The sequence below is a fragment of the Cupressus sempervirens genome, chromosome 3, assembly GCF_028749045.1.
Source record: "Cupressus sempervirens isolate cs-2001-9-10 chromosome 3, ASM2874904v1, whole genome shotgun sequence".
Taxonomy (NCBI): domain Eukaryota; kingdom Viridiplantae; phylum Streptophyta; class Pinopsida; order Cupressales; family Cupressaceae; genus Cupressus; species Cupressus sempervirens.
In genome coordinates this window covers 63,994,548-64,012,650 of record NC_143120.1, presented here as the reverse complement: position 1 = coordinate 64,012,650, position 18,103 = coordinate 63,994,548, and the positions used below count along the sequence as shown (strand labels likewise).

The 18,103-nt window shown below is 33.2% G+C and overlaps 1 pseudogene; it reads right to left on the bottom strand.

Annotated features, from left to right (window-relative positions):
* The window catches only part of LOC149564797 (uncharacterized), a 49,432-nt pseudogene extending 33,083 nt beyond the window's left edge, over nucleotides 1-16,349 (bottom strand).
* Nucleotides 16,350-18,103: the final 1,754 nt, after the last annotated feature.

Sequence of the window (18,103 nt, the reverse complement as noted above, 5' to 3'; positions counted from 1 at the left end):
ATAGGTGAATCAATTAAATCTCTTAACAAAGTAGTCCTAACAGGCTATATTAAAATCCTCTAACAAGGTGCTTACTTAATTGTGAGTTGAAGTCCTTTAACAAGGCACACTTCTAATGGGGTGTTGAAATCCTTTAACAAGGTGAGACCTAATAGTCTTTGTAAGCTTTTAACAAGGCATTCCTTTCATAGAGTAGATCATGGTTCATGATCAAGAATTGTAACCTTCATTGGATACACTTTATTATTGTAGTAGTGAAGATTTGTGGGTGTCATCCCCACCCCAATTTTACCTTCTCATTGGAGAGGTTCTAGCTAATATTTGGTGTCATATATGTGTGAATGCTTACTTTTTTATATGCTTTAAATGTATATGCTTTACATGGTATTTTAGTTTATTTGTTGAATGTATGAGATGGATGTATGGTGAATGTTTTATGGGTCAAAGTATGTCTGGACTAGGATACACAAGTACTAAAGAAGGAGAATCATCCAAAAGTGCTAAAGAAAGGAGCAAGAAAGATAAGAATTGAAAACCTACTTGTCATAATTGTGATAAGAAAGGACATATTGCTAATGTGTGTAGTAGCAAGATGATCAACCAAAATGTTAAATAGAAGAGCATGGATTACTGTCATAAGTGCAACAAACAAGGTCATCAAGCATATGAATCTAGAACTAAGATGATGCACACTCAAATATTTGAAGAATATTGTTATAACTATCATAAGTATGGACATAGAGCTTTTGAGTGCAAATTCAAACTCATGTGGTCATCAAATAAGAAAGCAAAGGTGAAGAACAATGGAAACTTTTATAATTGGGATTGCAATACAAGGTATAGTTGTCACTACTATCAAGAGTATGGACATGTTCCTAGGAATTGTATTAGAACACACTTTAGGAGTGACTACAAGAGGTAGTTGAGTCAAATGACATGTTTTAGCTATTTGAAGATAGGTCACATTAGAAAATATTGTCCAACAAGGTCAAAGGAACCAAGTTGCGAGTTCAACAAAGGAAAAGGCAAGGAAAATATTGAAAATGTTTAGAGATGAGATGAACAAGACATGGAAGAGAAAGGAGTATTATAGCACATCAAGTGGAGAAGGGATCACTTCACCCAATGGGTTAGGTTATCACACCACATCAAACTAAGCAATCAAGAGGTATGTGGGACTAATATTTAAAAAAGATGCATAATACATCAGTTCCAAGGATTTAGTTCCAAAAAATATTACATAAGCATGAATAAAGATGCAAAGTGTTATTAGGAATCAAAGAAAAATCTTTAAGTTTTTCATGTTACTTTTGAGCATGAAAAGTTTCCTATGGTTGCTGAGTTAAATATTAATGGATGTTGAGCTAAAAGATTAGCTAGTTGATGTGAAGCTTGTAATGGTTACTGAGTGAATGGGAAGACAAGTGGATGCCAAGTGAGCTAGAAATTAGTTGATGCTGAGCTTACAACTGTGTAAGCACTTAGCATTAATTGTAGTGTTTTAAAGAGCTATTTGATCAATTTCTACTCATTTAACATCATTTGAACTTGAGAGAGAGAAAAAAGAACTAAAGGTGATTTAGAAATTTCATCCAAAGTGTTTACAAAAGATTTGAGTAGCCGTTCGACATCATTTCATTAGGTTTTACAAGGTATTTAACATGTGTTGAGCTACACTATTTGAAATTTCATAAACCCTATATTTATACAATGGCATCTAGTTCTTCGAAAGCTAAAGGAGTAGAGGGAAATGAGGTCTTAAATGTTTAGCTAGTTAGCAATGAGATAAAACCACCTATTTTTAACACCATTCTAGACATAGCATACAAACAAGATCCCTCTAGTGCATTATCTATGATACCACTATAAGTGTTAATGATTCAAGATGTCATATAGTGTTACAATTGTAAGATTGAGAGTATTGGTGATATGGAAATTAGAGAGTATGGAAAATCATGCAAAAATGGTTTATTGAGGGAAGAATTCAAGATTGTAGAAAAGAAAGGGTTAAATCATGCCCTAGATTTCCCTAACATTTTCAAAACTGAGTGGATCAGGATTATTTTAAGCAGAATTCATGATAGCTCAATGTGGTTAGATAATGGGCCAATCAAAATCACAAAGAGGATAATTCATAGGGTAACAAGGTATCCAACCCTAGATCAGCCAAAGACTATGAGAAGTTAATCCAAAGAAGTTATTGAAAAGAACATAGGGGCTATGTGGAACAAGAGGGGAATGACCATAGACACCATCATAGATCCTCTAATAGCTTTTTCAGTAAGGGTAATTGTACATAAGTTTTATCAATCAAGTAGATTGAATAGTTTACCCTACACTATAGTGGATATGGGCTACAAGATTGTGAAGAAGGATCATACATATGATCTTGCCTAGTTGTAGCTACAACAATAAATTGAAAATGTGAGAGCAATAAGTAAATCAAAGACTACTCAATGTAAATTTGGATCTATTTTGGTATGTATCTTCTTTTATGTACAGAACACATTCCCTACATTTAGTAATGTTGCATAGAAGACAAATAGGTCTGTTGTAGTTCAAATAGGAGAGTTCATTGAATAGTTAGGTGATAACTTTGAGTTAGTAATGACTAGTTATTTTGAGGATTTCAAACAATCCATGAAGAAGAGATTAAGAATTCTAGTATCATTAGTGGAAAAATATTATGATGATTTTTGTTTCCTAGTTGATATTGATCACACCTTTGTACAAGCAACAATTCCTAGAGTGAGATGGCTAAGGCCATTAGGTTATGAGATTAATATTGATGAGGCCTATGTAGCAATCACAAGAGTACTTGCAGAAGAAGTGGACAAAGATGCCAAAGCTTTTGGTAACTATGAGTTGGCCAAATCAAAGATCATTTGAAGACTACTTTAGTGATCAAGAAGAAGGATAAAATGCTAAAGAAATTAAAACAAAAATTTGGTGAAGGTGTTGAGGAGGAAGAAGAAGAGGAAGAGGATGAAGAGGAAGAAGACACTTAGATTCAAGCACCTCTGGCATTAACACAAGGTCAGGGTGAGGATCAACAAGAGGAAGAAATAAAGATTACAGAAGGTGCCGAGGAAGCACCTATTCCTATTGATCAAAAGAAGAGCAAGGTCAAGGCACAAGTGGTGACTAGACCTAAAAAGGTCGCTAAACCAAGTCAACCCAAACCAACAAAACCTACTACAAGGGCCAAAACATGAGTCATTGTAGAAAACGCTAAAGAGAAAGCCAAGCCTATAGAGCAGGAAGGTAGAGCACAAAAAATACCAAGAAGAAAATATGTAGCTCAAGCTAAATGTGACAAGGAAAGGACTGAATCATATGACAACACCCAATTCCAAGTGGTGAATCATAATCCATCCTTAGATCTAGATAACTTATGTTAGAATATTATTAACAATATTGATTTATTAGGTTTCTCTCACATTGATTTTGAAAATCTTAGAAAAGTTGAGAAGAATCAAGTGGAGGAGGAAATATATGCCATGATGGATGCTTTTAAGAAGGCTTCTCTAGAGATTTCCAACTCCATACCTAAAATTCTATATGAAAGAGTTGAGCAAAAATGGCATTATTGTTTGAACTTAGAAAGGAAAATTGGGGAGACATCCCTCACCCAAGTTATGCAAGAACTTAGCAAGGTTCAAATATCCAAAGCCATAAAGAAATATGTTGTTAGATTTGTTCCTAAATATAGGGCATTTAGTATAAAATAGAACAACATAGAGGATGTTTTAATAAAGTCCAAAAAAATATGGAAGATCACATATGGACTAGCCATAGTCAAAGAAGGTGAACAAGAACTTATTAAGGTCAAAGATGATGACAATGAAGAAGGAACAACTAAGGGAGGCACTGATGTGAATATAGATGATCAGGCAACAACTGAGGTATAGTAGCAACAAGAATAGAGTGTACACAATACACAAATGCTGAGTGCCAACCCTCTATAGATAATAAGTGTAAGTACTAAAACTATTACAGTAAAGGATGTTTCTAATTCTATTATTCAGAACATCAATCCCCTAACAAAGGAAGATCTGAGAAAAATACTTGACCAATCTACACTATAGGCCAAATTATGTGACAATCTTTTTCTAGTTAGTGTAAATGAAATTCAAAAACTAGTGACTATAACTACAAGTGAGGAGGTGAAAACATAAGAACTACATACAATCACTCCTCAAGTTACTAGTGTACAACCTTCACAACCCTCAGTTTTATATCAAAGGAAGGAGACAAAAGAATGCACTATCAGTACATACAAAAGTGACACTCTAGTCCTAGAAAATGTACCAATAGCTGAAACAAATAAGGTTGAGACAATTGGAGAAGATAAGGTGGAAACACTAGTCACTAATGAGACACAAAGTCAAACAGATCAGATAGATTCATCTGCACCTCCAATACAAGATTAAGGTGCAATTCAAATCAATGAGGTAGAAAAGGACAAGCCCGAAGAGACTATTTTGACACCCAAGCTAAAGGAGCTAGCAACAATTCAAGCACTGGTAACTTTACAAGAATTTGGCACTCCTTCCAGTCAAACTCTTTAGAGGTTGATCACAGATACACCTTTGCAATTCTTAGTGTCGAGTCCTAGTTCATCCAAGGTAGAAGAGGTAATAGCCTATGGATATGTTAGCCTAGATAAAGAAATTGTTTTTCCTACGTATGATTATGCATCAATAATAATTAAGCATATGGATATACTTCAAGAAGCCTTAGCAAGAAAGAAACATCAAGAACTGCTCATAAGGGAAAATAAACAGAAGCAATTTTTTCTTGATATCAAAGACATCTTCTTAGATGCATTCATTCTACCTAATTCTACGTACTCTAGATGAAATAAAGCAAATTATTGAACAATTAACCAACATAGTGGAAAGAGTAAGTGATAGACCTGGATAAAAATGCAAAATTATTAGAATGACCTGAGAAGAAATTTCAAAGTAAAGTAAATGAAAAGATATCTAATGACATAGTATTTATACAAGTTGTATTGGAAACTAAGATAGACAGTGTGAAAAAGATACTAGAGAATATTTCCTCTCTATATACCAAATTGTGTAATCCTACACTCTTTACACAAGAGATAAGGAATCACATCTTGAGCTTGGAAAGTCAAATGCAGTCAACCAAAGCTAAATTGCCCATGACTCTAGTTCAAAGTGAGAAACATCTTAAGACCCTGTTGCAAACCCAAAGTCAATTAGCAACACTATCTATAGATGAGGCCAACATAAGTGCTAAATTGATAAAAATCCAAACTACATTGACTCCTCATATGGAGATTCTACATAAGAAGTTAGGCTATGCAGAAACACTTATGAAGAAAGACCCCAATCTTTCTACATTAGATAGCCTAGTACACCTTGTTGCTGAGCTGGCCATCCAAATTAAGTCTTTGGTGGTAGCTTATGACAATTGGGATGTTGCTTTTAAGATTATTCGTAATGCCCATAAATCATTTTTGGACAAATACACAATCAATGTATGATCTATTGACATCAGTGTCAAAAAGGGGGAGAAAGAGCTAAGGGGGAGTAAGAGCATGGGAGAGAAAGAAAAGAGAAAGGGAAGCGCAAAAGTATCAGTTGAATAAGAGCAGTAAGCAAGTGAAAGAGTATCAATTGAGGCAAACCTACTTAGTAGGGGTAATATTTTGAGTGTATAATAGATCAAAAAACTCAGGGGGACTTATAAGATTTTGAGGTATAAGTTGTTGCAAAATTTTGATATTTTGAAATTTTGTATAGAAGCTGAATAGTTAGTTATGTTATGCTCATAAGAATTAAGTATTAATGGATGACCAAGTGTTTTTGACACTCATGTCAAAAGGGGAGATTGTTACAATCTCATATTGGTTTTGATTAGTGAGTGTCTATACACTTAATTCATTTACTTAGTTCATGCCGAATAGGTAACATATGTCGAGCACAACATACAAGATAGAGCATGCTAAGTAATCAGTGAGAGCTGAGTCACTCAACAGACAGTGTATGCTGAGTGATTCAAGAACCAAGCAAGCAATGCATGCTGAGTCATTTAGATATGGAGTGACAGTATTGAAGTCAGTGTATGTTGAGCACCAGGGGCTTTAGTTGTCGAGTAACATAGTTTTGTCATAGCTATTTTTATTGGCAAAAACTACTATGTAAACCATTTTTAGTCTAACTTAAAGATTGAATTATGACATTTTGGTGATAAGGACAAATCTTAAGTTGGAATCCATATGCATTACATGCACCCAATTAGGTAAAGGGAAGGTTTAAGAAGCAATATGGGTGAATCACAACGGTTGATTCATACCTAACTCTAAGTCACTTAGTTCTTCTTAAGGAGGAAAAAACCCTAAACTTTATATAAGCATGAAAGGGAATGAATGAATGATCAAGGAGAGTTTTGCATGTGGAAACCAGGACATACATGGTGACCAAGGTATCATGATTTGAATTGCATTGTAGAATTAGCTAGAGGAGAACAAAAGAAGGAAATAGTGAACAACAGAGATACATCTAATCAAGAAGGATCAAGTATACATCAATTTAGAGGTGATATATCATCAAGCAACAAAGTGTTAATCATAGGATCATTGTTGAGACATTCTAACAGGTGAATTAGTTAAATCTCTTAACATAGTAGTCCTAACAGGCTGTATTGAAATCCTCTAACAAGTTGCTTACTTAATTGTGAGTTGAAGTCCTTTAACAAGACACACTTCTACTAGGGTGTTGAAATCATTTAACAAGGTGAGACCTAACAATCTTTGTAAGCCTTCAATATGGCATACCTTTCAGAAGGTAGATCATGGTTCATGATCAAACATTGTAACCTTAATTGGATACACTTTATTACTACAGTAATGAAGATTTGTGGGTGTCATCCTCACCCTAGTTTTACCTTCTCATTGGAGGTTTTCTAGGTAATCATATCTAATGTCATATATGTGTGAATTCTTACTTGTTTATATGCTTTACATGATATTTTAGTTTAGATGTTGAATGTATGAGATGGATGTGTGGTGAATATTTACTTTTCCTATTGTGATTCCAACACAAAGATGCATGCATGGTTTGATCAAAGGAAGCTAAAGGTTGACAAGTAATAGAATGACCTTTAGCATTAAATTTAGTTGGACAATTTTTGTGATGCTGATGAACATGTTGACTATGAATAGCCTTATGAGATATAGTATAAGGATTAGGATCAACTACCATAGGTTCCAAAGAAGGAACATCAATAGGTTTAGATATAGTAGTTGAGGAATCGATGTAGAAGGTAAAATAGGTTCAAAAGTAAGAGTAGATGAAGTAGAAAAGATAGGCACCTGTGAACAACTCTTAGGAAGACTAAGTTCTATGACCTTGTCTATTTTATATCTTTGATAGTTTCTATAAAGATGACCAGGATGAGTAAGTGGTTTTTTAGGACAAGATACAAGATAAACAATAAAAATCAATCTCAGCACAATCTCTAGGATGTGATTGTTTATAAAGAGAGAAATTATTAGTAATAATGTCTCCATCAAAGAGAAACTTAAGGCATTTATGAATAGGAGAAGCTATGATTTTCATGGAAGAAAGCCATAGAATACAAAGCTTAACTTTAAATTGATCAAAAGTAAGAATAACATCAAAGGTTGTAAAAACAATTTTCCTTGATAGAGAATTAGGTAAAGTGATAGAACCTTGCGGAATATAAAGAAAACCATAACAACTTTGAATCCACATAGAAGTTGTATCATAAGTATCTCTATGTGACCTTTTTTTAAAGGTGTTCTTCACTCATAACATCCACTAAAGAGGAAGGATCAACCAAATTACCACACGAGGGAATATGAGTAAATCTAGTGGTGATGTTAACAGGACAATTAGTTTCTTTAAACATATCAGATTGATTAAAGCTAAAAATAGGTGTATGTTTGGGTTTAGGTGGTGAAGAAATTGGAGGTTGAGAATCCAACTCAATATGATTAACCACATGATTAATTTCTTGTATCTTATCATCTTAATTGATATGGCGATAAGAAGAAGAAGGTTAATTAATAACATTTGATGAGTTGGAAAGTAAAGGATTGGTGTAAATCTAGAAAATATGATTAGGAGAATGAATAGATTTATTCATGTTATTAACTTGAGCATCAACAAATATATTCTTAGAATCAATAAGGTCATGAATATAATTCTTCAAACCATAACACTTTTGAGTATTAGGACTTGATTGATAGGGAAATTGACAAAAGACATTCAAATTGAAAGACCTAGGTAGAGATTTACTAGGATCAGTATGAAGAATAGGAGGAAGGTTGAGAACTTAAGCATGAACCAATTTAGTCATCATGTTAGAAAAAGGTTCAGATAATTGATTATACTTATGATTAGGATGATACAAAAATTAGTTGTACCTCTAGCTGTAGTAGCCACTTGATCATCAACCATATTTGTAGAATTGATTTTGATGAAATTGTTGGGTTTAGAGGATTTCTTTGGATTTTTGGTGGCATCACTCTTATCACTAGAAACATGAACCATCGGAGTAGAGCTCTCAAGTTGACTCACTTGTAACTCATAATGATGAAGCACTACACATAGATGTGAAAAGGAGATATACTTAGTAAGGATAATCTTTTACCTAATGTATTTTTGTAAATTATGAATAAAGATGCATTGAATATCATGATCAGGCACATGATATGAAATATGAATATAGAAATGTTTAGATATACCAATAAATTTAGTAACTTTCTCTTTAAAATTCTACTTACAATGCACTTATATCAATTAAAGAAATTTGTGGACCAATATTATTCTAAAATTGTGGAATGGGAGCATTAGTAAGAGTTTGAAAAGAATCAATAGAATAAGGAGGTAGAGAGAAATACCATTGCAAGGCTCTATCACTAAAAGTATGTGGGAATAACTTAGCCATAAGCCTATACACATGAGAAAAATCACTACAAATAGTCAAGAAAGTTTCAACATAAATTATGAGATCTCCCTTACCATTATAAGTCTCAAGATGAGGTACCTCAACATGTTGTGGGGTAACAAGACAAAGGATATCCAAAGAAAGAGGATTTTTAACATCACATGTAGGAATATTGTACTTAGATTGAGTTAATTGAGCTAGTTATTGTTGTGAAGAAGTGACTTCTTGAACCAAGTTACTAATGGTAGGATCAAAAGAAATTCTAGTAGGCATAGGTATATTAGATGGATTAGGAAAGTTATAAGAAGCAGAAGGAATATGCAAGGATGTTAGCAAAGGGTGAGAAGGAATGGGTAAAGGGTTCAAATGAGTAAAAGGAACCAAATTATATGAAGGTAATGAGGAAGGAATGTAAGTAGGAGGACCACTCACATAAAGTGAAAGGCTAGGAAGACCAACACTTAAAGAAGTGGACACTTGTGTAGTAGTCATAAGAGGTGGAGCATATGTAGGTATGCTAGAAAGAGTAGTAGAAATCAAAATAGAAGGTTCAATGGTTATGCAAGGAAGAGGTTATCCTAACTCTTGAACACATTTTTATCAAAGACTTAGCATGAGATATACCATGCAAGATAGAAAGGTTATTATCATCATTTTTAAGAAGCTTCTTAAGAGCTTCAATAAGAACAACACTATATAAGATTTTCTTGAGAAAGCCATGTTTTCAATTTATCAAATTCATTAGAAATATTATCAACTTGCAAAGGAGGAACTCTTAAAGCATCATCTTCATCATGGGATGAGTGAAAAAAGTTGTGCCCTATTATAGGATCAAGATCATGAGTAAAGATGTGAGTGTCATCATGAGTCCTACACAGAAAAGATGAATCATGCTCAAGGGAGCCCATGAGTCTACAACTTTTCCTAACAGGAACACTATAGGTTAGACTTCATGTAAGTAAGGTCATAAAAGAGGAGACCACATAAATATGCAGAGGTCATAAAAGAGGTCTAACTATGCGGATGAAATAAATAATATAAAGAAAAGGAATTTCTCAATCTAAAAGGAACATAAAATAACCTAACACGAAAAAGAAGGGTATTACAATGGTTAAGAAAAATATTCAGCGGGGGAAAGGGAGGTGCTTTAATAGGATAGTAGGTATCCCTATTTTGAGGTCCACTGAGCCATTTAAATTGATGTGTGAGGGAAAGAAGGGAATTTCCAAATATGATTTTGCTTATGATCCAAATTAGATTAGCTTAGGCCCAAAGGAAGAAGGATGCCAACACTAAATTCAAATTATAAAGATAAATGCAATACAAGGAAGTGTACTATTTGGCCCTTGTAGGATATTGTAGAAGTGGAATTGAACTAATTTCTTAAATAATATAAATTTCAATGTTATGTGTATACAATTATCTCAATTAAGATATAGATCTAGGGTAAAGATATGAAATGAAATAAAATATCGAAGACTCACCTTGAAATGCATAGAGAAAGAGGTATCTCAGCTCCAAAACTCACATATATGAACATTTTCTAAACTTCTAATTGTGAAAATGATGGAAGGAATAAAACTTGAAAATATCCCTGGAAGTGGATACTGAAGATCTAGGTTGACTTGAAGGGTGCCTTTCCACCAAGTTGGTGTTGTCTGGCGATTTGTAACTAATGACTCTAGAAAGCTTCTAAAAAGTAGGTTCTAAATCTGTAATCCTTTTTGCTACCACCCTACAAATCAACATAAAAAGTGAGGTTTTATTATTGGGGTTTGATGAGGGTTTGCCTTGGTCAAGCCCTAGGTTAAGGAATTAGTTGTAAATGAGAAATGTAAATATAAATGACTGAAAAATAAGATAAATACTAGTATTCAACTTTCTTGAAACCCTTGTTTATAAGGATTTTGTATGTAAATGTATCATAGGTCTTGAATTAGAAATGTAGGGCATCTCCACACATTGCAAAAAAACTACCATAATCCCATCATGGTGCCATGGATATAAATATGCATCAATGAAGAAGATGAATGCTTCATTGTAGATCTCCTCTCTTGATGGTCAACAATAAGCTAGATCTTGAAGAGGAAATGCTCACAAAGGACTCTTCAATAATGATGGAAATATCCTTGCTTAAATGCTTTAAAATCCTGAATACTTGAACTCCTTGAATGAAAAAGGCATAAATTTGAACTTGAGAGCAAGAGCTTAAATTTCTTGAGTGCATGAATGAAAGAGATGAATGAGACATGAATGAAGAATTCAAGTCTTCTTATATATGAGTTTTCGATAGGAAAATAATACAAGTTGATGTGAGAGTAGAAGAAAACTAATTAAACCCCTAAGGCCTTTCAGGCCCTAAGCTACAAAGTCACCAAATAGTAGGTTAGCCTGGGAGGACTAGGTCAGCTAGGTCAACCTAGTCTATAAAAGGTCGACGTGGTCCTAGAGATCAAGTCAAGGGAGCCATAAGAAGCTCATGCAGATACACACTCTCCTTGTGTATTAAATAATCTATGTAATTAATCCTTATCATCTGCATACTTTGATCATCCAAAAAGTCAATTGTGTTAGCCTCAAATTCAATTCATTCACAAACTGTAACTTTTTTTGTCACTCAAGAACCACTAATTTATTTTTCTCGATCATCACTATGTAGCTCAATATACGCTATAATTTTTTCTTGACATTCAGTGCTCGTTGGGCTGGTACTATTCTCGATCACTACTAACCTTCCTTCATCAACTTGCTTGGAAATAATTATCACTTGACTTGAACTATCTTTTTGAACTCTACTTAAGTTCCTTAATCTTGTACTTCACTTGCTTCACTTGCTTCATTGACCAACCAATATTGATACTCTGTCAACCTTAGAGTTTAACACAACTCTTATGATTTCACTTATACATAAATTTCATTTTTCATCTTCACTCTATGTAATGATTAAACAACACATTATCTTGTGAATGACTAACTTATCAAGTGCCCATTGTTATTCCATAATGCTTAACTGCTCTCTTCTTAACAACATCACTAGCTCAGCTTAAAATCTCTTATTTTCAAATACTCTTCATGAATCAATAGTTATGGCACTCTACACTATTAGTAAATGTCTCTCTAGTGTTTTGACACTCTGTCTTACCATTAAGTTTGACATCAATGACAACATGACAATTGTTCCAATTGTAGTACACTCTCAAAATCCTATATGGCTTGCTGGAAAATTTTGCATATGCAAGAATGAATTTCAAATTAAAATTATACTTTCAGTTATTGATTCTATAGAGAAATACACACTTGAACCCCAAATGAGGTACAAGCACAATATTATAATTTAGTGTTTCTGGCAATTTTTGTTCATGTTATTTATAGGCATGCACCTAATAGTACAAGAGAGATTGATTTTTTTTGATAGAGTGTCATTTCTATATGAGTTATAATAAACTAAACTCACATAATTTTGTCTAGTATTGCTTCAATGTCTTTTATGATAATTTAAGGGAGAGAGGATTTCAAATGACGCAACATCTAATATGGTCAGACAATTTTTCAAGACAACTCAAGAGTTTTAGATTGTTCTTTTAGTTGAGAAGAACACATAAGAAAAATAATATCTAATATATGTAGAGATTTTATTAGGTTAGACACAATAAAGGAGAACTTGATGGTGCCAATGCATGTGCTAAGGGAGCCCATTGTAGAGAGCAACTAAAAGTTGAGGAAAAAGAAAATTAAAAAATGCACATGAAATTGTGGAATGGTGCAACACATATTTATATGTACAAGATCAAGTCAAAGCTCTACAATCAGATGTTTCTCTTGGCTAGTTGAAGATAAGAATATCCTTTCAAGATATGATTGTGATATAATTAGATATTTATCTAAATGGTCTTCATTTAGCAGTTTTGATTCTAACATGGACTAGGGAGCTTGCATATTCTTGCTAATTTTGTTTTGTACATGAATGAGAAGAATGTAAGAGTATAGAATGGGTTGAATAATGACAACATAAATTATTAACACCTATTAGCACACTCATTGAAGGTGACATAAGAAATGAAGACCCAAATCATGAATTTGAATCAGAGGACTATGATCGTGTTTCAAACCTCATACAACCTAGTACAAAATTTAATTCAATTTCTTGTATTTACTTAAAATTATATTATTTATGTATTTCATATTATTGTTATGTTTGAGTTAAAAATGAAACAAGTTATAAATCAAGTACATGCACGCACTTGTCTTACAGGATATCTATATGTTGGTATTGCACCTAACGATAATGATGAACATACTAGGTACTATCTTGCTAGATGTGTGGAACCTACGAAAAAAAGATATTTCATAAAGAAGGTGATGATTTTTTTCATCATCTAATTGGGTTTGTCATGGTTTCGAGCACTTGGCTATGCAAATTCCTAATGAGAAGGAATGGTTTACCGATATTTGAAGACTACTAATCAAAAAATAAAATTTTACAGTATTCTCATTTGGTGGTGGAAATAAATATCAAATTAGAAAGATACAAAGAGAGACTCGCCAATAAGATATTATGGACACTTTTAATGGAAGAGTATGATGCAATCATAGATGCATTGCAAAAAGAGAGGTGATGTAGATGATACACTAGGTTGAATCAAATTTATGCACATTTAATATTTTTTGTTAATTGTGATATTTTATATGTAGTTATATATATATATATATATATATATATATATATATATATATGTAGCCAACTAATTTGTTTCTCATGTGCCAAGTACAACTTATCAACATGGATAACACTCAAATTTTGGTTAAATCAAAGTTATAATTCACTACGTGAGGGCATTTAATTTAGTATGTGAGTGTAATTATTTTATTTGAGTTTTTGGACCTATAATTGGGTTTTCAGTTTTGATTTAAATTGTGGTCTTAGTCTCTTTAATATATATATTCTTGTTATACACATAGGCAAAATTAAATTTTGGTAAAATTCTTGATGACACATGGATGACATCTACATCCTAGGTAATTATACATGGTGAGTACATTACATAATTTATATATTAGTTGTAATTTTTTGTACAAATAGCACTAAAATAACATAGTACAATGATTATAGTGCTATTATATTTTAGTAACTTTTATAGTTACTATAATATAATAGCACTGTAATCGTTGTACTATGTTATTGTTATATAGTACAAATACATAATATTTTTTAAAGTAGTAACTTTTTGTACCATACAAATTGAACTTATAAATTTACACATTTACTAACATTTCAATATTCATTTTTTATGATGCAAGATCCCATTTGAATTAGTGTGTTCATCCAATTTTTGTTTCATAAATAATATATGAGTTTACTTGTATTTGAATCCAATATTGATTTAAATAGTTATATTTAGGTACACTTCTATTTGAATCTTATTTTTTGTAAATAAACTATGTTCTTGATAATTGATGATATGAAAGTTATTGATGTGCAATTTTTGCTCTTTCTAAATTTAATGATCCTATATGTTTTTGTTCCTATTTTCTTGATAATATTGATGATATGAAAGTTATTGCCATGCACAATATTATTCTTTCTAAATTTAATGACCATGTACATTTTTATTAATTTAATATGATCATGCATATTATTGCTTCTATGTTAAATTAAATAGACTATTTTTATTCCTATGTTCAATTAAATATATTTATGATATTTCTAAGTTCATTAAATATACTAAGCATATTCCTAAGTCTACTAAATATGATAATATATAACTTGACAACATGAAAATATAATAGTTCCAAATAATATGATAATATTATGATATAAAACTTATCCAAACAAAATGTCAGTTGAATATGAAACATAACATGAAATGAAAAGTTGAAATAACATGATCTAACATGATAACATAAATATGTAAATACTATATAGTCCTAAAAACATGATCTAACATGCAAGTCATAATAAATACTGAGTACACAATAACATGTGAGTCATAATAACATGATATAAATTGCTAAAAATATAATGTCAGTACACCAACATAGTCTAATATGAGAAGTCCAAGTAACATGATAACAAGTCATAAAAACATAATCTAAGTGTCCTTGTTGGTATAAATATGTATTTACTATTTACACTTACTTAAATTTACTTAGGTTAATGCATTATTTTATTATTTTATTTTGTTAGACACTTAGGAGTTTGCGCATCTTTTTGAGTTGTCATGATGACAACACAAAAGTATGCAACTCTATTTCAACACATGGTGTCAACAACACTAGAGTTTGGATCATTCACTGAGTTGTCATGTAGAAAACACAATTATTCACACTCCTTTTTTAGTGCATGTTGTCTACAATACTGATTTGCATGTTACACCCTTGTAGGCTTATCCTCTCATCATCGCACTTACATCTGTGCTTAATGGAGGATAACCCACATCTGGTGGACATGTGCCTGGTTGTATGACTTATCATGATGCTTATTCTGAGGCATTCTAGATGTATCTCAGAGGCCTTTATATACAGGCACTCCTAGTGTAATCTCAATGCATATTAAATGAATATATTGTCATTTTGATCATACTCTCTCTTTCTGGTCTACAATTGTGCTTGTGTTTGAGTTCTTAGTTCTTGGGTCAATTTTTTCCTAAGGCAAATTCTTACATGGTATCAAAGCTTGGAGATTTTCTCATCACATAGCCATTTGAGACCATTGTTGCTTCAACGCCTCAGCCTGAATCTAGAGTACTATAGAAATTGGGAGTGTCTAGAGCTAGATCTGACCTCACCATTGCATCTGAAACACTGATTCAATGAAGATTGACTATAAACTCAGCTACCCTAGGCCAAAGTCAACCGTGAGGCAAATTTTTTTTGCAAATTGGCACCAGAGGCTCCAATTTGCAGTTCAAGTATAGTCATTTTCATATCTCATTAATTATTTTTCAGGTCTATAATTTGTTTTCTTTTTATTTTTTGACTGTATTATTTTGAATTTTTTTTTGCCCTTTGGGCAGGTAGCAGAGATAATTTTTTTAGCAGAACTGGGCAGTGACACCCCGACTCTATGATTTGGAGGTTGTTTGTTCGTAAAGAATATTCTTTGGTTTGACAGTTTATTCTAGCGATATTCCTCACACCCTTCGGTGAAAAAGTCAACCGTGACCACTTAATACCAATCGACGAGCACTCATCAAATGTCGATGCTTGTTTGCTTTAACCCTGCATGAGAAAACTTTTAAACACCTCGTGGGCCTTCCCGCAGCCAATGTGGGATAATTCCCACTAACTTCGGCAACATGAAAAGCTCTTTCTAGCCATGCAAGTGGTTCTTCGGCCCCACAAGTGATTCTTCGGCCCTGCAAAATAGTTCCTTGACACTGCACTGTATTCTCTGATGGACACATAAGTTTTTTGACATCGAGTTTTAAATCTTTGATCGCCTGCAAACTCCTACCCACAACATGTGGTGTTTGTTGCTCATTGGACACATGTCAGACAGAAGCTCTCACCATGTAGACTATGAACATCTGCACTCTCGGGTTGAGTCACCTCCATGTGGTCAAATACCTTGACACTATGTGGACAACCCAAGTGCCATGCAAGGACACGTAAGCTTTAATTCCCAATCAGTGGACCACGCCTAGTCAATGACACATAGGCATCCATGTGGGCATTTTGTACCACTAACTCAACATTGATGTACTTGTACATGTAGGTAGACCATACTAACACGCAGACTACCATGTGTCAAAAATCTATATAGTTCGTACCATACAAATAGGCTAGTCACCTACCATGTTAGCCTAGCCGTTGATTTTTTTGTTGACCTCAGCAAAGTAAAAGGTTAAAATTGATAGCTGTTTGACCGTCAAAACTAGGCCTTTTATAAATATTGCAACAACTATTTTTAACCATCAAATTTAAGCACAATTTTCTTGCCAGACCCCTCTCTAGATTGCTTTTTGATTTGGTAGCCTGACTTTGCGAGCCCATAACTTGGTCATCCAAACTCTTATTCAGGTGCGTTATTTTTTGAAATTGGGTAGAATTTCTTGAACTTTCCAGTGGTGGTATTCTTTTATGGTTTTGGTGTAAGAATTTTTCAAAAATGGCATTTTTTGGCAATTGTACCTACTTAATCCTACATTTTGTAACTTCAAACACTCCATATGGGCTCGTCTAGACACAAAAATAGGTTCTTTTTTTTTTGGAAGTGTGTTATTTTTTGTCTACTTTCTAGATCTGTAGTCAGATTCTAGGGTTGTATGGACACAATTCTCACTTTCAGAACTAGGGCTTTTTTTGCATTGTAATGCTTTGAGTACTTTTCAAAATTATTGTACATCTAAGCTACAGTTCTTAGTGACAGATTTGGGCCTCAAAAGATAATTTTAAAAGCAAAATCAAAAAGTCCACTTTATTCATTTTGACAAGTGGACCATTGTACATACACTACTTATAAAGTGCCAAAAGCATCTTTTTTTGGGGAGTCTTTTCATTAAGTGAAAAGTGGGGGTGTGTACTGTGTTCTTGTGTCTCTCTTTTGTGCTCTTTTCATTTTCTACATCATGGGTTCATTTAAATGTCCACCTCTAACTTCACGCAATTATTCTTTATGTTGATGGTACAATTACCAAACCTATTGATGCTAAAGAACTCATTGAATGGAAAAAACAAGACCAACAGGCTTTATGAATTATCAGGAGTTGTGTACATAGAGATCTCTTCTTTCACATTGCTAGTTTCTTGAAATCCAAACTAGCTTGGGATAAACTTGAATCATTGTATGGTAAGGTGGATGAAGAAAAGGGATTTTAGATTGAGGACAATCTACTTCTCTTGGATCCGAAGAACTGTGACACAATTTAGGATTACATCAATAGAGCCAATGAATATAGGGCACTTCTTAAAGATTGTGGAAATCCCATGAATGATGAAAAGTTGATTCATCACATCCTGAAGAGGCTACCTTTAGAGTACACTTCCTTTGTTTCAAGTTTTAATACTCACAGGTTGACCATGGGAATTGGTTACCAGAGGCCTACATTTGATGCATTTGCAGAGATGTTGATTGTTGAACAATCTCACTTGATAGATTTAGGACTTCTCATGACATCAAAGACCAAAGCTTTGGTGGCTAGTGATGAGCACCAATCAA